Genomic DNA, 24,045 nt, shown 5'->3' with positions numbered 1-24,045 from the left:
GTAGGTGAAAGGGATCAGAAAGCATCGGAAGTAAATGAAGGTAGGAGTGAAAGCAATCAAAAAGATTATATTATACATGTATGAATTTGTAAAAGATAAATATTTTAAAGTGAGGTATTATTTGGGTTCATGCTTCCATATGTTTTAATAAAGGCTTAGGGGACTTTTGCTTTGGTGCCTGCTGGAGGGCAGACATTATGGTAGAACTATGTAGTAGGGCAAATCTGTCCACCTCATAGCAGCCAGGAAGCAAAGAGGCATAAGAATTCAAGGCACCAATGATTCCCTTAGGGGCATGATGAAAATAGTTTAAGTTCTTCCCACTGGCCCCTCCTGCCTGAATATTCTCAATAGAGCTGGCCACCAGTTTTATTAGAGTTGGGACAAGAGTGAAGATTAAATGAAGGAAAAAATAAATGTTTTACCCTGTGAACCCTACTAACAGAACAGACTTTTTGGAAAGATTCTGATAGAACATAGTTAGAGGTTATCCTGGTTTGATAAAGTGGTAATTGTTGATTCTCCTACAATTTCCATGATTTTACTCTCCCTTGATAGTTAGCTGCATGTCAGGAACTAGGCATGATTTTTCTCATTTAGAGTGGGGTCTTAAGTCTTATTTGGAGAGATGTTGGGTACTGTCCAGTTATGAGTGCCACTGCTGCACCCTTATATTCAGCCTGCCATGCTGGTTATTGCTGTGGTTTATAGGCATCATAGGGGATACCATTAAAGCTGGTCATCAAGAAGGAAGCTTTCAGATCAGTTCCAGCTTAGGAGCCCCTGGGCCCTGTGTCTGAAGTGCATGGTGCCATCAGCAACAGGGACTTACCTTCCACCTCTAGAGAGCAACCAAAGACATAACAGTAACCTATAATATTTTGGGAGTCTCTTAGACAAACCTGACCAACAACTCCAAAATTTTAGGATTTTGCGTGTCTAGTGTTGGAGTTTTTAGAAAATGGTCTTTTACTTTTAGGAGGATCATTGTTGTCCCAGTTGGAAAATTTTCATTTAAACTCAATATTTATTATATGTATTATAATATATGCTTACATATATTATAAATATTTTACTTTTTCAGACATTTTACCATTATTTTACCCTCCTTTTTTTCTTTGTACTTATCTTCTTCTGCATCCCTAATTAGATCCCCCCATTTATCTTCTCAATTTGTTTGTACCCTGATTTCCTCTCTCTCTTGCTTCCTGACCCTCCCCATCCCCCCACCCAGCAAGGGTCTCTTTTTATTTCACGAGTTTCTGCGGTTACTCTGGGCTGTGTACTCACATCCGAAGGCTTCACGCTAGGAGCCTCAGATAAGGGAGAACATGAGGTATCTGTCTTCCTGGGCTCGGGCTACCTCATTCAATATTATCTTTTCTAGTTTCATCCATTTACCTGGAAATTTCATGATTTCATTTTGCTTTACTACTGACTAGAATTTCACAGTGGAAATGTAATACAGTTTCACTATCCATTCATCTATCAAAGAACATTTGTGATATTTCTATCTTCTAACTATTGTGAAGAGTAGCAATGAATATGGCTGAGCACGTATCTGTGAAGTAGAATGTCAAGTTCTTTGGGCATATGACAAGGAGTGGTATAGCTGAGTCATTCTAAATATTTATTATTATTCTCACAGATAAATGTAGTCTTCACCCCTCATTAAAGAAACTTCTCTTTGCAAGAGACAGAGACCATTACAGAAAACCACAACCAAACAAAATGAAGAGTTATAGAGTCTGGTGCCAACAAATACATCTACAACACGATTCCTCCACCAAAGGATCAGGGAACATTGAGGAAGAGGGAAAGATTTTAAGAGCCAGAGGAACAGGGAATTGCTATGAAATAGTGTCTTTTTGGAGTACTGAAGCTATATCCATAAACTCTCACCAACGCAATCACCTAAATGTGAGATGAACTAGGACTCTACCAAAATATATGCCAGGATGGAAAACTCATGAGACATCAACCCTACACAAAGAAGCACAGGCAATTAAAGAATACTTAGAATGGGAGAAATAGCCTTCCCCAGAGAAGAACACACCAATGATTATATAATTCCAAAAGGTCAAGCCTGAAACCATACATATGAGTAATATTATACAAACTGGCAGGGTTGTAGTTATTCTTTTAGAAATATATTTAACAATGACTAATAACAAGAAAAGCCATGAATTTGAAAGAGTGCAAGGAGATGTATATGGAGTGATTTAGAGGGAGAAAAGGAAAGAAAAAGAGATATAATTATATTGTAATATAAAAGATTAAAAAAGATAGGATTATATTTAATTTCCAAGAATAAAGACAAAACAAATAACAGAAAAAAAGTTGTTTTACTAAGGACTTAGAACTAACATTTGGTTGTAGTTTCTGTGAGCCTGGAATACCCACAGTATAATTTCATTTCTCCAGCCTCAAGGATTTGATCTCTAATTCTCTTAGAATATAACCTTGTCTCTGTTTTGCAGCGATTGGTGATCCAATGTGGGAACATGAGGAGGAGGTGCAAGTCTGTGTTCCAACCAGTCATTACCTATGTTCTTTCAGAGTTTAAAGCAATTCCAGATTTACTTATTGATAGAATTTATGGTTTGATTTAGTTTCATCAGAAAGCAACATGTTCTGCGTGGATGTTATTAATCCAAATAAGGTAATTTTGTCTTCATTTACAACCATCTGTTGAAAATGAATTTTTATGAGTTGTCTTCTCAAAAGAGAGAGAAAACAGATGTACATTTGACCTCAAACCACAGAATTGCTCAGCCTGCTCTAAAACTTGATAAGATGTCATATACACACATTAAAAATAGATCTGTTTACCCTGTGCTTTTATAGTTTAATATTTCATAGAGAACAAAAGCCTATAAATAAAGTGTTTAACATTCAAAGCTGACCCAGCCTAAGCCATTCTTCTTTCTACATGCTTCTACCAACACAGAAACTTTATTGTTAACACTGTAAAGGAATTAAAATTGATTTAGTCTTACAGAAAATATCAGATTGTTGTCCTCAGATGACAGTGAACAGAAGGGTCAAGAGAAAATAAACAGAACTAGCAGAAGAGGCTCCCCCACAAACCACCCCTTTCAGGGGTCAGGTAAGCATGTTAAGAGTTTTGGTCTAAAGACCCCCAGCTACTTTACACAACCATGGCTGCGGTGAGAGATATTAGCTCTGCTGTCATTTAGGTACAAAACACTGCAAGGCTTTTCCGTATGCCTGAATATAAAAATCTCTTTACAAGTAGAATAGTGGTTTTCAGAGGCTAGGAAGGGGTAGGAGGATGGCAGGTTGTTGGATAATGTGTACTAATCTATATGGGAACAATGATGATTTCCCTAAAAAGGGGTGTTTTATTTTTACTTTATAAAGGATTATGAGAAAGGAAATGAGAATGGCTCAACACATAGAGATGATAAATCTTTAAGGAGGTGAAAATAGTAATTATTATTATTTATCACATAGTTTATTTAACGATTATACTCTACCCCCATAAATATGTGAGAAAAAAACTTTCAAACACAAGCCTCTTTCCCTAAAGTGTTAACTGAGTCTGTAAGTGCCCCTCACAATCTCTCCGATACCCTGTTCTGTTTTCTGTAATGTGTGTGCGTGCCCTCAGAGCAAGACCAGACATTCTTGTGCCTTGCTTCTAAACTGCCTAGCAAATCCCTGGAGCCCATGAGTAATGACAAGGAGAATGATTGCATGTTGTCTGAAAGTTCCTTCTCTAACACTGGGCAGAGCTTGCTTTCAAGGCTTGACCTGTGTGCTTGTTAGTGTTGTAATCAACTCCTGTTCCACTTCTTTCATCTTCTGGATTCAAGCTCTTAGTTGATGCTATGTATGAATTATTACTTACTTACGGGGGCAAATAGGACTGAACCAGTACTATTAAGAAACATCTCTACAGGTATTCTATCAACAAATCCCTATATCTGTTAGATATGAAAGCCCCAAAGGGAGAATCAGGTTGTTGTTTTCCCCTTTGAGGACCTGTCAAACTATGTCTGCATGTGTTGAAGGTGCCACCTATACTTGACTATCCTTCTAAAAGTACATATTATAGATGCCAAGTTAGAGGTGTCAGACTCAAACACACCATTTTATTTCACACACAAAAAAAATCTATATAGAAATAGGATAAAACTTTTATTCCTGCCTAGAGTACCAAGAGTTTAAGCAAAGGGAGTTACATAAACACCAATAGTGAATTATCAAGTTGAAAGAGAAAACCTCTAGTTCAGCAGGACACTGATTTTTGAATGAAAGAACCCAAGTTCTTGGACTGTTTTCTTCCACACGGATCTGTCTAACCTCACAGGCTAAAGCTCTTTATCTATTCATCAATGTAGATAGCATCCTCCAGGGAGAAGATCATCCCTGCTCACCTGAGAGTTGGGCTAGGGTCACTGATATGAGGCATGTCTTCTAAACCTAGATTGTAACCCTCTGCAGATATAAGCAATCCCAGCATGAAAATTAAAAATATGTTCAAAATTTCAACCCGCATGTTTTTGAGTGTTTTATTTGCTTGAATAAATGGGAAAAGAAGGAATATTTCACTATTTAGAGTGAGAAAAGAACACAGTTAAAATAGGCTGTCATAAAAATTTCAGTTATCTGTCATATTCACAGGAAATGCTCCCAACAGCAATGCATGTACATGCAGGATAAAGTTCAGATACGTTAAAAAGTCACCACCACACACAGGGTGATTATTCCTCATGAGTGGATTTATTACTTTCTATTTAGTATAATAGGACCAATAGGCACCTTGCTATGGCACCAGTAAGATTGCACAATTTGTGAAAATGGTGCCTGTTGGAGAAGGTGTTTAACTCATAAATGGCTTCTCCTTAACTCTCTGTATTTTTTTTCACTGTAAATTTTCTGTAGCAAACTTTAAATTATAAATGGCTTTTCTTGTCACTTTGCTACAATGTGAAGCAATTTCTTTCTGCCCACACACATTCTCAAGTGCATATTTTGGAAATAAAAAACTATTTATTATTATTCTAAGTGAAACTAACTCACAATGGTGTCTCTGCTGCCAAGACATTGTCCAAATGCAAATATAGACTATTTAGGTCATTTGTTTTATCTGCATGACAATTACTCTCTATATAAATAAATATATGTGCTTGTGTGTATATATTGTTATGTATTTATAGATTGTTTCAGGCATCTTTTCCTTCTGTTTTTACTTCTTATTCTGATGCTTGAAATGTGTACATGGTTTGTTCAAACTGGTACAACAATAATCTCAAACTTAGGATGGATTTGAAAGACTGACTTAAGCATAATTTAAAAATGAAGATTCTCTGTGCTGACTAGTTTTGTGCTGACCTGACACAAGCAAGCATCATTTTGAAAAGGAGAACATCAGTTAAGAAAAATAATCCCACTCCACTGGCCTGTGAGCAAGCTTGTGGTGCATTTTCTTGATTGTTGGCTGTTAGGAAGGGCCCAGTTCACTCACCATGATTGGTGCCACCCTTAGGCTGGTGGTTCTGGGTGCCATAAGAAAACAGGCTGACCAAGCCATTTGGAGAAAGCCAATAAGCAGCACCACCCTCATGGCTTCTATATCAGCTGCTGCCTCCAGGTTCCAGCCCTCTTTATATTCCTGTCTTCGTTTCTCTCAATGAACTGAGGCCCAGGACATGTAAGACAAATAAATCCTTCCTTCCTCGGGTTGCTTTCAGTAATGTTGTTCTAACACAGCAGTAAAAACTCAAAGGAAAACATTCTCACATCTTTTTTCCAAAAAATGTCACCTACTAAACCCGAGTCCTGTGTTATAACATACATTGTGAGTGATGCTTTGACATCCCAGGAAACCACAATCCCGAAACCACAATCCCATGGAGATCCACACAGAGCCACTCTTGAGTCACTGTGTAAGGTGCCTCTGCTGGAAATACCTTAGCACAGTGGCTTTTGGAGAACCTTCAGTGACTGCATCTTGATAGTCAAGACCTTTGTTTCAGTGTCCAACAATCCAAGTGCACCCTCTTTTATCTAGGGCCTTATTTTGGTTTTCACTATCAGTATTACAAGGCCCAAATTAAGATAAACAGATCCAAAAGGAAGGAGCAATTCTAAACATAACCTACTTACAGATGGCAGACGTTTTAGTTTTAAAAGCCTATTTACCTACTTCAGCTTCTTTTTCTGGAAAGGGTATTGCTTATAAAACTCACCTGGGACAATTTAAACTTCTAAGCATCTATGTAGATTTTCATGTCAGTTAGGATAATTATCAGCACAATTTAAACCTATTTCTTAATTATAGCTACAATGTTCTCTTAGAGAAAATCAGTCCCCAAAGCTTTTAACAAGAGTTTTTTGTAAATAGTAGAAGAGCACGAATTCATACGCTTCACAACAGTGGGGAGGGTATTTCTTCTGCAAGCTAGTTTTATATAGTTCATAAAGAACATCTCCTGTGCTTCATCCTAATTCTATAGGTACTGACCTATATTTCTGAGGCTCAAATATTTAGGTGGGCATCATCCTCTTCAGACAATATAAACAAGAAACAATATCTAACAAGCTCATCGATGAAAATATATGAAGAGACTTAGACTCTCACATACAATCTGGAGTGCCTTCTTTTTTTTTTCTCAGAAAACACGTTCCTAAGAGTCAGAGAGGGCTTTCGGAGCTGTGACTGAGCCATTCTTCACTTTACTAGGAAAGATATAAAGTATAACACACAATCGTGTCTGACATGGATTCACACAGGGGAGAGAGTAGGCTTCAGGATGTTTCAAAGAGAAGTTCAGATGAGTCAAGTTCAGCAAACTGCCAGAATGCCCCTGAGCATCTGCCAAATGTCCTCGTAGATTTTTCTCACTGCAGACTGAGAGAGTTGTGCACAGTCCGTCATCCTTCTCTTCAGGAAATCAACAGACGTTTGTCTGTGAACTTTCCCCTTTCGTTTAGACGTCTAAGGGTGTGTCAAAACAAGTAGACTCACGCAGCACAACTCCGTCAAATGCATTCTGTGGAGGAATAATCAGAATTCTAGCGCTCAACTTAATTACTTCTTATGAGCACCCATGGGGTGCCTAAGAAGTGTCAAATAGGTGTGCACAACGCAGAAAGGACCCTACCTTGTGACAGAATGTCAGGGCCACAGACCCTGAGCAGCTGTGTGATTGTCATGGTTAATAGCACAAACAACGTGAAAATGATTCTTCTTAAAAGGGTGTTAAAAGCCAGAAGAAATTTTAAGGACATGAATTCTTCCTACTTGACAAAGGAAGAATTTCGGCTCTGGAGTGGTGCAATGATCACAAACCAGGTCTGTCAAAACCGACAAATGGACGCATTGCTTTCTTTACAAACGCCGCCTCTTCTCACCACTGCTAAGAAAATGAAAGCTTCTTGAATTATATAATCACTTTTTTATTTCACATACACCTACACCTGTGCTTCCATACTTAACGTGACTGATCATGGAAAGACTGTATCCTGAAGTAATGGTATCAAATTTACTATTAGTTAGTCACTAACTGAAGCTACCCAGACATTGAGAGGCTGAAATCAAACAACAATCTCAAACTCTGGAGGGTAAGTAGTCCCCAGAGACACAACAAATCAATGAGACAAGACCAACAGAATCTGTGATGAAATAGAGTCCATATATTGCCATAAAAGAGTATGGTCCAAGGCTACTAGGTTGCCTCAATTTTCAGGAAAGTCCAATGTTCAAGCATTTAAATGAAATTTACTATTTCATGGATAGCACCTAATTCAAAATGTTTAAGCATTGTAGGAGCCAAATAATACACATTTCAGACTATGTTTAGACTGTGGGTTTCTACTTTCCAATTTCAAAGTAGAACACATCTGGTCAAATAAAATAAAATGAATGAAACTAGACCAGAAGCAATGGTATTTTTGTAAAGAAAAGTATTGCTTACATTTAGTATGAAACATATGTTACTCAAATTTTCACGACACAAGAATTGCATCTAAATTAACAAAAAAATGGTAGTGTTTTTTGTTTTTTAAAAATGGAGGCAAAATGGAAGGCACTAAGCTAAGTGTTCACAGGAATGTAAGGATGAGTAGTATAGCATTCTCTGCCTTAGGAGCCTGACAAGCAATAGAAATAAGGAAAGCGTGGGAAGAATGTGATGTGTCCTTAGAGGGTAGACACAAAGCTTAAAAGAGGAAGGAATTTACATTTGGACTAGAACACAAAGCTCTGGAAGAGCAAGGGACAGTAGAGACCAGACTGCTCAGAAAAAAATTGCTGGTAAATAGGTCTTTGTAGTATGGCTGAGCATTCTTTTGGGATATGCCCAAGAGTGGTGATAGGGGAGTTCAGTCAATCACATTCTGTCCATGGGGCGTGTTGCCCTAAGGTAAAAATTTACCTATAAACCTGGCCGGTGCACTTCCCCTTGTTCCCTCGCTTGGTTCCTACGTTCCAGATGGACTGTTGGGATTCTGGTGTAAGTTTTCCTCCTGTTTATTAAAACTGTATCTTTTGTATTAAGCTTGTCTGGCGGATCATTAATTACCGATCGACCTCAACCCTTCAGAGTGATACTGTTGAGTCCTGAGATAGGTTGATTACCAGTTTTCTGAGACACTGCAATACTGATTTCCAGAGGGGTTGTACAAGTTTGCATTCCCACCAACAAAGGAGTATTCCCCCTTACTCCACATCCTCTCCAGCATAAACTATCATTGGTGTTTTTGATCTTAGCCATTCTGACAGGTTTAAGATGGTATCTCAGAGTCATTTTGATTTGCATTTCCATAATGACTAAGAATATTGATCATTTCCCTAAGTGCTTTTCAGCATTTTGAGATTCCTCTGTTGAGAATTCTGTGCTCTATTTTTTATTTTTTATTGATTTTTATTGAGTTCTACAATTTTCTCTGCTCCACTTCCTGCCTCTCTCTTCCCCCATTCAATCCTCCCCCAAGCTCCCCATGCTCCCAATTTACTCAGGAGATCTATTGGATTATTTGGTCTTTTAATGTCTAATTTCTTGAGTACTTTATATATTTTCAAGTTCAGTCCTCTGTCTGATGTGGGATTGGTGAGGATCTTTTCCCATTCAGTAGGTTGCCTTTTTGTCTTATTGACTGTGTCCTTTACTTTGCAGAAGTTTCTCAGTCACATTTATTTATTGTTGCTCTCAGTGTCTGTGCTACTAGTGTTATATTTACAAAGTGGTCCCCTGCGTCCATGCATTGAAGGCTACTTCCCACTTTCTCTTCTATCAGGTTTAGTGTTTTTGGATTTATATTGAGGTTCTTAATCCATTTGGACTTGACCTTTGTGCATGGGAATAGATATGGATCTATTTGCATTCTTCTACATGTTGACATCCAGTTATGCCAGAACCAATTGTTGAAGATGCTATCTTTTTTTCCATTGTATAATTTTGACTTCTTTGTAAAAAATCAGGTGTTCATACGTTTGAGGGTTAATATGAGGGTCTTTTCTTTGATTGAATTGGTCAACTGTCTGTTTTTATGCCAATATCAAGCTGTTTTCATTACTATAGCTCTAAAATAGAACTTGATGTCAGGGATGGTGATGCCTCTGAAATTACCTTAATTGTACAGGATTGTTTTGGCTATCTTGAGTTTTTTGTTTTTTCATGTGCAATTGAGTATTGTACTTTCAAGTTCTTTGAAGTATTGTGCTGTGATTTTTGATGGGGATTGCATTGAATCTGTAGATTGCTTTTAGTAGGATTGCCATTTGTGTTATGTTGTTCCTATCTTTCCAAGAGCATGGGAGATCTTTCCATTTTCTGGTATCTTCTTCAATTTCTTTCTTCAAAGACTTAAAGTTCTTGTTGAACAGGTCTTTCACTTCTTTCATTAGTGTTACCCCAAGATATTTTATGTTATTTGTGGCTATTGTGAAGGGTGATGTTTCTCTGATTTCTTTCTCAGCTTAGTTATTATATATATATAGGAGGGCTACTGATTTTTTAATTGATCTATATTTTGCAACATTACTGAAGGTATTTATCAGCTGTAAAAGCCCAGGTAAAATTTTGGGAGTCACTTATATATACTGTCATATCATCTACAAATAGCAAAATTTTACTTCTTCCTTTCCAAATTGTATCCCATTGATCACCTTTTGTTGTCTTATTGCTCTAGCTATAACTTCAAAAACTATGTTGAACAAATGTGGAGAGAGTGGACAGCCTTGTCTTATTCCTGATTTTAGTGGAATCACTTTGGTATTTTCTATTTAACTTCATATTGGTTGTTGGCTTGTTGTATATTGCTTTTATTATGTTTAAATACGTTCCTTGAATCCCTGATCACTCCAAAACTTTTATCATGAAGGGGTGTTGGTTTTTGTAAAATGCTTTTTTAGCGACTAATGAGATCATCTAGTTTTTCTCTTTCAGTTTATTTATATAGTGGACTACATTGATAGATTTTCATATGTTGAAACATCCCTGCATCTCTGGGATAAAGCTGACTCGATCATGGTGGATAATTTTTTTGATGTGTTTTTTAATTAAGTTTGCCAATATTTTATTATTTTTGCATCAGTGTTCATGGGGAGATTGGTCTGTAATTATCTTTCTTGGTTGAGTCTTTGTGTGGTTTTGGTTTCAGAGTAACTTTAGCTTCATAAAAATGTTTGGCAATGTTCCTTCTGTTTCTGTTATGTGGAACAATTTGATACCTATCCAGAAAGTTGTCCATTTCTTTTACATTTTCCAATTTTGTGAAGTACATGTTTTTGTAGTATGACCTAATGATTCTCTGGATTTCCTTGGTGTCTGTTGTTATGTCCCCCTTTTCATTTCTGATTTTGTTAATTTGGATGTTCTATGTTCTCTCTCTGCTTTTTGACTAGTTTAGATAAGGGTTTGTCTATTGCTGATTTTCTCAAAGAATCAGCTCTTTGTTTCATTGATTCATTGTATTGTTTTCTTTGTTTTTATTTTATTGATTTCAGCTCTTAATTTGATTATTTCCTGTCTTCTACTCCTCCTCGGTGAGTCTGCTTCTTTTTGTTCCAGAGTTTTCCTGTGTACTATTAATTCTCTAGTGTGAGATTTTTCCACTTTCTTTAGGTATGCACTTAGTGCTATTAACTTTCCTCTTAGCCCTGCTTTCATATTGTTTCATAGGTTTGGGCACATTGTGCCTTTATTTTCACTGAATTCTATTTCTTTCTTTATGTCTTCCTTCACCCAGGGGTGTTTCAATAGTTCCCTGTCTAATTTCCATGAGTTTATAAGCTTTCTACCATTAGTGTTACTGTTGAATTCTAACTTTAAACCATGGTGATCCAACAAGATACAAGAGGTTATTCCAATTTTTTTGTATCTGTTGAGGTTTTCTTTCTTTTTTTTTTGAGTCTTTTTTTTCAAAGTTTATTAAATTATAAAAGTTTCCATTTCCACCGCCCTCCCAACACCCTCCCACTCCCCCCACTCCTTCTCCTCCTCCCTCTCCATCCCTAAGAGCAGTCAGGGTTTCCTGCCCTGTGGGTAGCTCAAGTTCCTCCCCACTCCCTCCAGGTCCAGGAAGGTGAGTATCCAAACAGACTGGATCCCAAAAAATCCAGTATATGCAGAGGAAACAAGTCCCAGTGTCATTGTCAATGGCTTTTCAGAAAGACTCCAGGCCAGCCACATTCAGAGAATCCAGCCACATTCAGAGAATCTGGTTGGATCACATGCTCATTCAGTCCCAGTCCAACTGGCCTTGGTGAACTCTCATTAGATCCGTCCCCTTGTATCAGTGGGTGATCGCACCCCTCGCGGTCCTGATTTCCTTTTTCATGTTCTTCCTCCTTCTGCTCCTCATTTGTACCTTGAGGGGCTCAGTCCGGTGCTCCAATGTGGGTCTCCGTCTGTATCGCCATCCATCATTGGATGAAGGTTCCCTCTGGTCTTGCCTTCTTTGCTCACGTTCTCTTTCCTTCTGCTTCTCGTTTGGACCTAGGGAGTTAAGTCCAGTGTTCCAATGTGGGTCTCTGTCTCAATCTCCATCCATCGCCAGATGAAGGTTCTATGGTGATAAGCAAAATATTCATCAGTTTGGTTATGGGCCAAGGCGGTTCAGGCACCCTCTCCTCTGTCCAGAGAACAATCCGGGGATCTCTCCTTGGACCTGGGATCCCATTTATAATCAAGTCTCTTGTAAACCCTAAAATGATTCCCTTAGTTGAGATATATTCTTCCCTGATCCCATATCCATCCTTCCTCCCTCCCCCCATCCCAGTCCCCCGAGCTTTCCCCATTCCTCCCCTACTCCCTTCTCTCTAACCCTCTCCCCTTCCAACAACCCTCCCACTCCCCCATGCACCCGAGGTTACCTGGGACTCTTGTCTATTTCCAATCTCCAGGAGGATAACTACATGATTTTCTTCAGGTTCACCTTCTTATTTAGCTTCTCTAGGATCACGAATAATAGGCTCAAAGACCTTTAATTATGTCTAGAATTTACTTATGAGTGAATACCTACCATATTCCTCTTTTTGGGTCTGGCTTACCTTACTCAGTAAAGCGTTTTCTATGTCCATCCTTTTGCATGCAAAATTCAAGATGTCATTGTTTTTTACCGCTGAGTAAAACTCTAATGTATATATGTTCCACACCTTCTTTAACCATTCTTCTTTGTTATCAAGTATGTGGTCAATTTTAGAGAAGGTTCCATGAGGTGCTGAGAAGTTATATTCTTTTGTGTTTGGGAGGAATGTTTTATAGATGTCTGTTAAGTCCATTTGAGTTATGACATCTGTTAGTTCTCTTATGTCTCTGTTGTTTCTTTCTGATTGACCTATTCATTGGCAAGAGTGGAGTACTGAAGTCTCCTACTATTTGTGTGTGGGATTTAAGCTTTAGTAATGTTCTTTTATGTATGTGGGTGCTCTTGTATTAAGGACATAGATGCTTGGGATTGAGACTTCATCTTGATGGATTGTTCCTATGATGAGTATAATGTATTCTTCTCCATCTCTTCTGACTTATTTTAATTTGAAATCTATTTTGTTAGATATTAGTATAGCTACACCTGTTTATTTCTTAGGTCCATTCGATTGGAAAATCTTTTCCCAACCCTTTAGTCTGAGGCAATGTCTGTCTTTGAAGTTGAGGTATGTTTCTTGAGGTGTCTTTCAGCAGAAGAATGGATCCTGCTTTTGTGTTCATTATCTTAGCCTGTGTCTTTTTATTAGTTAATTGATTCTACTGATATTAAGGAATATTAATGATCAGTGAATGTTAATTCCTGTTACTTTTGGTGGTAGTGTTTATGTGTTTCACTTCTTTGGGATTTGCTGGTGTGAGGTTATACGCTGCTTGTGTTTTTGTGGGTGCAATTAGTTTCCTTGGGTTGGAGTTTTCCTTCTAGTACTTTCTGTAGGGCTGGATTTGTGAATATGTATTGTTTAAATCTAGTTTTGTCATGGAATATCTTGTTTTCTCCATTGGTGGTGATTTAGGACTTTGCTGGGTTTAATAGTCTGGGCTTACATCCATGGTCTCTTAGTTTCTGCAGTACATCTGTCCAGGACCTTCTAGCTTTCATGGTTTCCATTGAGAAGTTGGATGTAATATTGGTAGGTCTGTCTTAATGTGTTACTTGGCCTTTTTCCTTTGTAGCACTTAGTATTCTTTCTTTATTCTATATGTTTTGAATTTTGATTATTGTATGGCAAGGAAACTTTTTTGGGGATCTTTACATTAAAAACCATAAAACAGGCCTTGCCGGGGATCGTCGTCGCCCGGGCGGGACATCATGTCGCAGGAATAGTGAGCTCTTGCCCTTTTTACCATGGAGGACTCGGGAAAGACTTTTGGATCAGAAGAGGAAGAAACAAGCTTTTGGAGAGACCTGGCCATGACCTACAAGCAGAGGGCCGAGAATACACAGGAGGAGCTCCGAGAATTCCAGGAAGGAAGCCGGGAATATGAAGCTGAATTGGAGACTCAGCTGCAGCAAACTGAGACCAGGAACCGGGACCTCCTGTCAGAGAATAACCGCCTTCGAATGGAGTTGGAGACTGTAAGGGAGAAGTTTGAAATGCAACATTCAGAAGGCTACCGGCAGATCTCAGCCTTGGAGGATGATCTGGCTCAGACGAAAGCCATTAAAGATCAATTGCAGAAATATATCCGGGGATTGGAACAAGCCAATGATGACTTGGAGAGAGCCAAACGAGCCACAATCATGTCTCTGGAAGACTTTGAGCAACGCTTGAATCAAGCAATCGAAAGAAATGCCTTCCTGGAGAGTGAGCTGGACGAGAAGGAAAATCTTCTAGAATACGTGCAGAGGTTGAAAGATGAAGCAAGAGATCTGCGGCAGGAATTGGCTGTGCAGCTTAAGCAAGACAAGGCTCGGACACCCTTGCCAGGCTCTGAGGAAGCTGAGAGGACAGACATGGTTGTGCAGGCTCCAGGCTCTATGCCATCTACTCCCACAGCTCACCGAGGACCCAGCTCTGGTTTAAACACACCGGGAATATTCAGCCGTGGTCTGGACAGCTCTAATAGTGGGACCCCACTCACACCTGCAGCCCGAATATCAGCCCTAAACATCGTTGGGGACCTGCTTCAGAAAGTTGGGGCACTGGAGTCCAAACTAGCATCATGCAGGAACTTTGTGTATGATCAGTCCTCAAGCCGGGCAGGTGGACCAGCCTCAGGGCAAGGAACCAAAAGCAGAGATGGTGGTGACAGATGGCCAAGCAGCACCAGTGTCGGAGAGAAAGGGTCAGGAAAACGCTTGGAGTTTGGGAAGCCAGCCTCACAGCTCTCATCACCAGCACCGCCGTCCACCCAGGGTGTGGTCAAGCTTTTGCTTTAGGACCAATGGGAACTGTGCCCTGAGCTGTCTTACCCCCTTTATATTTAGCTTTTGGTTGTTTTATTTTCAAATTGGTTTGTTCCACGCAGCCCAAGCTGACTAAGCATCATTCCTGTAATGTGGCCCAGTTCCTGGCAGTATGTGTGATAGAAATGAGCTGGTTCCCCACCCCAACTCCCTCCAGCTCTAAGGTTTGGATGATGGGGCCACCCTGTCATTGGCTACTTAGAGTTTTAATGGCCTCCAGAGATGTTTTGAATATGCCTATTCTTCAGGGGGAACTAGAGCCTAGCTCAAGAGCTCTCCTGCAGCCTACTTCCAGCTGAAGCTGTCTTCTGGAAGTAACATCTGCCCGTGCTTTACAGCATGATTGAATTGTGTCTAGAATTGGGATATCACAGAAGCATGGGGCTGTTTTTAAACCATGACCATGTACCTTTACAATTTTATTTTTTGAGATGGGGTTTCTCTGTGTAGCCCTGACTGTCCTGGAACTCACTATGCACAGCAGGCTGGCCTTGAACTCAGAGATCTGTCTGCCTCTGCCTCTCAAGTATGCACCACCACTGCTCAGCCCTTTGACCCTTCTAATCTGCCTCATGAAGATTTTCAGAGGTGTGTCTGACTCCTCTGGTCAGTGGGAGATTATTCTCTGTAGATAAACCCAGCTTCCTATCTCTCCTGAGACTCTTGCCTTGATGTTGGGGCGACTTCTGCATCACAACCATGAACATCCTGGAGTTGGACTGGGCTTTGTCATGCCATCCCTAAGAACAAGATTTCATCATTCTGTGTCTATAGAATAACAAGGGTGACTAAAACATCAGATTGAGATCCCTTGGGAGAATCAGCACAGAACTGCAATGCCAGAGCCTTGTCTGGTCTGTTTGGGGTGAAGCACACCTCCTGCTTCGGTCCACAATGAGAAATGCACACTGATTTCCAGACCTTAGCACCCTTCACTTTGCTACTAATGCATTTTTTAGTAGATGGGGCAAACCTGGCCTTGAATTGAACCTAGAACTTTCTGAGTGCTGCTGGCATTCACAAGGTGGTTTTAAGCTGTGTGTCTATTTGCTCCCCTCAGACATTATAACCTGGGAAAAGATGGGCTTTATTTTTTATATTAAAAAATAATAAAATCAAAAAACCATAAAACATTAATGAAAGATATGAAGATGTTGCCATAAATGAATACATCTCATGCTTATAAATTGAAAGTATAGAAATTGTTAAAATATCCAAAACAATACTGTTAAGTGTCCAAAACACTCTACAGATTAAATGAAATTCATATATAAATACTAATGACACAAAACTAATTTTATAATTCTAAAATTTGTATGAAACTCTGAAAGTCTCCAGATACCCAAATCAAACTTCAGCAGAAAGAGCAAATCACAAAGTTATTGCACTACCTGATTTCTCATCACAGTACAGAAGTGTAGTAGTCAAAGTAGTTCAATGTGGTGGCAATACAAAGACATTGGTAATGAAACAGAACAGAGGGTTATAAATAAGTCCATATTTTTGCAGCCACTTGATATTTTTAAAAGATGCTAAGAACATGCATTGAAAAAAAGATAGTCTTCTTAATGACACTAGAAACAATAAAAAAAGAACAGTCACGCACAGAAAAGTGAAATTTGACCCTATCACTGACTACCAAAATCGTCTAAAGTGTATTTAAAGACTTAAATGTGGTACCCTAAATTGTGATACTCCTAGAAGCAAACAAGGACCCTGGAGTTGGCAAAACATCTTGGACAAGACCTCAAAAGTACAGAAGTCAGAGCAAAAATAAACAAAAGATATCACATTAAACTAAAAGGAAAGGAAACTATCAGGATGGACAATCTAAACAGCAGAATATATTTGCAAACTATCTACATATGACAAGCTAGCAACACCAGAATTAGCTCAGAAGGAATATAAGGAACTCATAGTCAATAATAACAAGTAATGAACAAATGCTGCAAGGTACAAAGAAGGAACTCAGGAACGGTGGCTGACCTGCCATATCTACTCACAGTGGAGATGCCACTCACTCTGCACTCGTGGGACATGAGGAGCCAAACCCTCCAATGAAGCAGGCTGTGCTGATCCAGTTCCAGCTTCACGATCTTCACCACTAAAGGAAACACACTTTCTCAATGTGGCTGTTTAAAGTTAATAGACACAGCCCTGCGACGGTCACATTTATGATAAGATGCTGAGTAGCTGAGGACCCAGCAGGTAAGGTGTCCCTAGAGTTGTGACATTTAATGTTGGAATCCTGGTGTTTCTGAAGTGTTCCATGCATGAGGACAAGCAGGCATAAACCCAAGAAGGAAAGGAGCTGGATCTACCTTGAAAACAGAAGGGAAAAAAAGCCTCTATGCAGAACCAGGCACAGAAACAGCATACAAACATCTGTGAGGAAGACAGAGACCAGTAAGGAAGTATTTGAGGTCACAGTGAGGAGTTTGATTTTCTTCTGAATACAAAAAGAAGTCATTGTAGAATTTTGAAGAGGAAAGTAACATGGTAAAATTTAAGTCTTTAGTTAGTCAAGTTGAACTTCGAAAGATGTACAGTAGACAGGGAAGGATAACGTGGAGAAAAGGGTAAGCTGGGAGGAAGTCTAAGAATTTCGTACCCTGAACTATGCATGGGTGACTAGACCACCCCTTCGGATGGTGTGCTTTACCTCCTTCATGCTAGTAAAAGAGACGGTGATAACAACATACCCAAATTAGGACTCAGTCTAGGGATGCCATTCACAGAATGTGCCATGATGATACTGCCCAAGCTAGGTTTTCATACCAACTAGGATCAGTTGTGTGCCCATGAAGATTCTCTTATACCACATGTTGGTGTGGGAGAATTGTCTGTATTCTGTCAATCATGTATTTTAATAAAATGCTGATTGTCCAGGCAGGAAGTATAGGCGGGAAAACCAGACAGGAAGTAGAGGTGATGCAATGAGGACAGGAGAATTCTGGGAAGCAGAAAGGTTCCTCAGCCACTCCTGTGCAGACCACCGAAGAGGCAGCATGTAACTTGCCCAGCTGAGAAAGGTACGGAGCCATGTGCTAATGTAGATAAGGATAATGGGGTAACATAAGTTATAAGAGCTATTAAGTAGCCTGACCTAATGGGCCAATCAGTTTATAACCTTATGGAGTCCTGTGATTGATTTTCTTTGGGACTTGCTGGTTGTGGGGTACTGGCCGGCCCATCATGTTACAATATTTCATCCCATCAAGTTAAGAGAATGCCTTAACTTGACAGTAACTTTCAACAAACAATGATGGTTTGACAGAGGAGGGGGTTGGTTCAGAGGGAGTAGAAATGAAGATGTCGGATCTCCTCCCATGCCCTCTATAATCAACTTTAGGCCTTCTCTTCACTACTTTAATTCTATATTGCCTGTGATGTATTGCAGTACATATCCCATTGCAGACAAATTTTCTCTCTACTCTTCTTTTAATGTGGTAATTACATTTTCCTCCAAGGAAGTATCAACAGTTTAATTTTTAAGTGGAAAATTAAGGAACCCTAATATAGCAAATGTCCTTCCCCCAAAGGATAATTATCATTCAACAGAATAATTTAACTTCAAATATAGTCATTGAAATAATTACACAGATACTTCCAAGATTTAAAAAATATCATAAGACACAAATTAAGGACAATAAATTCGAAGAAAGAAGAAATAAAAAATTCTTTCTTGAGCTAGATATACTCTCTACCAATCAAGAGACAAAGAAACAGAAACAGATCACCAAACCAACCCAAGATGAAATTAGTGTTTCTAACGTAAAAAAAAAAAAAACAAGTTGCAAGAGGTTAGGGTGGTTATGTTAGGAGTAAAGTGCTTGCCTGTCATCCTTAAAGACCTAGGTTCCATCTCTAGAACTTCAAAACTGAAATAATTAAATACAAAACTAATAATCATATATTTCATAGCATAAATCAGATGTAATCTTGGTTATATTACTATTAAAAAGCAGAAAACTATTAAGTCAATGCAAGTGTCAAAACTATTAGAAAAATCAGAACTATTAGAAAACTAGAATCAGAAATAATCTTAAAATAAAATGTATCCTTAATATATTTAATTTATCATAAAAGTGATATACCTATTTCACATTAGAATATTTATCAACATACTTTATTACAGTAACTTATTAAAAAAGAAAAATAGTTATTACCATAGTTTTACATGCTCTCAAGAAATGCTAAAAGAAAGAAAACATTTTTTTAAAAAATAGCGCAACTGGGTTGTGGTGGTTCATGCCTTTAATCCCAGCACTTGGGAGGCAGAGGCAGGCGGATCTCTGTGAGTTCAAGGCCAGCCTGGTCTACTGGTCTACAAAGTGAGTTCCAGAATTTCCAGGATTACGCACAGAGAAACCCTATCTCAAAAAACTTAAAGAAAAGAAAAGAACTCTGTAAGTTGGATTGGTGGTTAAGAGAAACGCCTGCTCTTCCAGTGGTCCTGGATTTAACTCCCAGCACCTGCATGGCAGTTCACAGCTGTCTGTAACTCTAGTTCCAGAGGAGCTGCTGTCCTCCCATGGCTTGCAGGGGCCCTAGACAAACACAGTGCATAGTCATACATCCATCTTCTAAAAGATATACAAATCTTTTAAAAGACTATTAACCCCAGGGCTTGATACATAGCTCAGTGGTTCCAGGTGTCCCAGGAGATGGCCCCAACTTGTTCCTTAAGCAGCAGAGGAAAGGGTGCCTGAACTGGCCTTGTCCTATAGGCACACTGATGAATATCTTGCATATTACCACAGAACCTGCAACTGGTGATGGATGGAGATAGAGACAGAGACCCACATTGGAGTACTGGACTGAGCTACCAAGGTCCTAATGAGAAGCAGAAGGAGGGAAAACATAAGCAAGGAAGTCAGGACCACGAGGGGTGATTCCACCCACTGAGACGGTGGGACAGATCTAATGGGAGATCACCAAGGCCAGTTGGAATGGGACTGATGGAGCATATGATCAAACCGGACTCTCTGTATGTGGCTGATGGTGGAGGCTGACTGAGAAGCCAAAGACAATGGCGCTGAGCTTTGATTCTACTGCATGTACTGACCTTTTGGGAGCCTTTTCTGTTTGAATGCTCACCTTCCTGGACCTGGGGGGAATGGGGAGGACCTTGGACTTCCCATAGGGTAGTCCTATGGGACTGCTCTTTGGCCTGGAGAAGGAGGGGGAGGAGGAGTGGGGGGAGGGGAAGGGAGGCAAGTGGGAGGAGGGGAGGAGGTGGAAATTTTTAATAAAAAAAAGAAAAAGAAAGATCATTGTGTCCTAGAGGCCAAGGGAAGAATGTATTTTGAAAGGAGAAATTGATTTATACAATGTGTCACCATAAAAACTGACAATCTAGCTAAAAAAAAAAAAGCATTGGCTGCCCTTCCATATAAGCTAGATTCAGTTCTCAGCACCCACTTGGTGGTTAATAAGAGGGAATCTGTGACACCCTCTTCCAGCCTCCATGGGTAATGCATATACATGGTGCATAGGCATACCTACAGACAAAACATACGTGCACATAAAATAAAAATAAATACAATATAAATAAAAATCAATTAACTCCTGATCATTTAGAGATCTAGGAAATTAAGAATAGAATGCAGTTCCTAAACCAAACGAGGATATGTGCTGAAATCATGTAACACATACACAAATAATGGTTCTACTAATACATCCCCATTAAATACAAAAGTATACAAAGGCAGATCCCGTGAATGTGGTACTGAAGACACTAACCAAAACTTTAAGCCAGGAAGGCTTGATCCTGGGAGTTTGTTGTTGGGGATCAATAAAAAGAGACTTCACCTAAAAAGAAAGAAAGAAAGCTTTTTCTCATTCATCACACCTAAGCATAAGAAGGCATAGCCATGTGTCTAGTTGAGAATCCGTATCCCACTCCTGGTGGAAAATTGACATTCGAGCAGAATATTGCTCTCTATCAAAGAAAGGCTAAACATTACCACTACTTGGATTTTTCTCCAAATAGTACTTTCCTCTTTGGTACCAACATTCGTGAGAACTAAGTTTAGTCAAGTTTCTCGACACAAGATCAACACTAAAAACATCAATAACACAGTGTTTACATCAGCAATAGTTCTCCAGGAAAACAGAAAATAAAATCTTTCAGTTGACAGTGGGAACATTATTTAACCTACAAGAAATTCTGGTCAGAGGAGGGAGTGGCTGTGTTTCAATAGCCTGCCTGCCGGGGGTGGAAAGGTAGGCCCTGCTCAGCAAGAATTCTGGCCACCAAGGGGCACTGATCATCTTGCAGCAGATTCATCATTGGGTGAGTTTGCTCTGACCCACGGCAGAAGCCTGACAAGGAGGAGCTCAGATATCCCCGGTCCCCCTTGACTCCCTGGCCACTCTGCAGGGGCTAAGCCCTCTTGCCTCCTAGCCCATCCCACCTTTCATCCAGGAACCTCTTTCTTTATTCCTCCCTTCCTCCTCCTTGGAGCCATAAAAAACACCCAGCTCAGCTGGCTTGCAGGGCTGGAAGTGTAATCCAGCAGGAGGGAGTGGCTGTGTTTCAATACCCTGCCTGCCAGTGGTGGAAAGGTAGGCCCTGCATCAGCTCAGCAAGAATCCTGGCCAGCAAGGGGCGCTGATCCTCTAGCAGAAGATTCATCAGAGGGGGGAACCTGACCCAGTACCAGAAGATCCACTAGAGAACAGTTGAAGGAAGAGATGGGCAGACGCCAAGGCAAGAATTCCTCCAACAATCTGAAAAACAACATGAAAACACCAGATCCCAGCAATCTTACTACAGAAGGACTTGAACACCCTGTTCCGGAAGAAGTGGAAAACAGTGTCATTATGAAAGCAATAGAGTCCCTTAAACAGGGTATGAATAACTCACTTAAAGAACTGGAAGAGAAGTATAACAAAAAGATTGAAGAAATGAGTAAAGAAATGGAAGAGAAATATAACAAAAGGTTTGAAGACATGAGTAAATCTGTAAACGACACCCTGGGAAACCAAGAAAAAACAATCAAACAGGTAGTGGAAACAGTTTAAGAATTGAAAGCTTAAATGGAGGCAATGAAAAAAACACAAACCGAGGGCCAACTAGATATGAATAACCGAGGTAAACAAACAAAGACTTCAGAAGCAAGCATAACCAACAGAATACAAGAGATAGAAGAACAAATCTCAGATTATGAAGACACCATAGAGAAAATAAACGCTCTGACCAAAGAAAACAGCAAATCCAACAAATTCTCATCACAAAACATTCAGGAAATCTGGGACATAATAAAAAAATCAAATATAAGAATAATAGAGGTAGAAGAAGGAGAAGAATTGTAGATCAAAGGTCCAGAAAATATATTCAACAAAATGATAGAATAAAACTTTCCCAATCTAAAGAACGATATTCCTATGAAGGTTCAAGAAGCATACAGAGCACCGAATAGACTGGATCAAAAAAGAAAAAACATCCCCTCACCATATAATAATCAAAACACAAAGCATCCAGATTAAAGAAAGGATATTAAGAGCTGCAAAGGAAAAAGGTCAAGTAACTTATAAAGGTAAACCTATCAGACTTACACCAGACTTCTCTATGGAAACCATGAAAGCCAGAAGGTCCTGGATAGAGGTACTGCAGAAACTAAGAGACCATGGATGCAAGCCCAGACTACTATACCCAGCCAAGCTATCATTCACTATCAACGGAGAAAACAAAATATTCCAGGATAAAAACAAATTTAAACAATACGAAGATATAAATCCAGCCTTACAGAGAATATTAGAAGGAAAATCATAACCCAAGGAATCCAACATTCCCAAAACTGCCTACAATAACTCAGAAATCTAGCAACCCTTCACAAGCACAACTCAAATAAGGAAAACACATACACTTTACTACCCCCCCCCCCAAAAAAATGACCGGAGTCAACAACCACTGATTATTAATATCACTTAATATCAATGGACTCAATTCACCTAATAAAAAGGCACAGACTTAGAGATTGGATACGAAAACAGGATCCAACATTCTGCTGTTTATAAGAAACACACCTCAACCACAAAGACAGACACCTACTCAGGTTAAAGGGTTGGGAAAAGGTTTTCCAAGCAAATGGACCTAAGAGAGAAGCGGGTGTGACCATTCTAATATCTAACAAAATCGACTTCGAACTAAAATCAATCAGAAGAGACAGAGATGGATATTTCATACTCATAACAGGAACAATCCATCAGGAAGAAGTCTCAATCCTGAATATCTATGCCCCTAATATAAAGCCACCCACTTATGTAAAATAAACACTTCTAGAACTCAAGGCAGTCATCAAACCACACACACAAATAGTAGGAGACTTCAACACACCTCTCTCACCAAGGGATAGGTCAATCAGACAGAAACCTAACAGAGAAATAAGAGAATTATTAGAGGTATCGAATCAAATGGACTTAACAGACATCTTTAGAACATTCCACCCAAATAGGAAAGAATATACCTTCTTCTCTGTAGCTCATGGAACCTTCTCGAAAATTGACCACATACTCGGTAACAAAGCAAACTTCCACAGATACAAAAAATATTAGTAACCACCTGTGCCTTGTCAGATCATCATGGATTAAAGTTAGAATTCAACAACAATGCTACCCCTAGGAAGTCAACAAACTCATGGAAGTTGAACAGTCAACTACTAAATCACCCCTGGGTCAAAGAAGAAATAAAGAAAGAAATTAAAGTCTTCCTTGAATTTAATGAAAATAAAGACACAACCTACTCAAACCTATGGGACACTATGAAAGCAGTGCTAAGAGGAAAGTTCATAGCACTAAGTGCCCAATTAAAGAAAACGGAGAAAGCACACATTGGAGACTTAACAGCACACTTGAAAGCTCTAGAAAAAAAAAAAGAAGCAGATTCACCCAGGAGGAGTAGAAGACTGGAAATAATCAAACTGAGGGCTGAAATCAACAAAATAGAAATACAGAAAACAATCCAAAGAATCAATGAAACAAAAAGCTGGTTCTTGGAGAAAATCAACAAGATTGAAAAACCCCTCTCCAAACTAATCAAATGGTAGAGAGAGAACATGCAAATTTATAAGATCAGAAATGAAGAAGGGGACATAACCACAGACACACAGGAAATTCAGAGAATCATTAGATCTTACTACAAAAGCCTGTATGCCACAAAATTGGAAAATG

The 24,045-nt window shown here is 39.3% G+C and overlaps 1 pseudogene; it reads left to right on the top strand.

Moving 5' to 3' along the window:
- The first annotated feature begins 13,739 nt into the window (after nucleotides 1–13,739).
- Nucleotides 13,740–15,022, top strand: LOC125413964 (nuclear distribution protein nudE homolog 1 pseudogene; annotated as a pseudogene).
- Nucleotides 15,023–24,045: the final 9,023 nt, after the last annotated feature.

This window comes from Myodes glareolus, chromosome 21 (assembly GCF_982192425.1).
Source record: "Myodes glareolus chromosome 21, mMyoGla1.1, whole genome shotgun sequence".
Classification (NCBI taxonomy): Eukaryota; Metazoa; Chordata; class Mammalia; order Rodentia; family Cricetidae; genus Myodes; species Myodes glareolus.
Note: the sequence above shows the minus strand (reverse complement) of the source record. Positions and strands in the feature narration are given on the sequence as shown.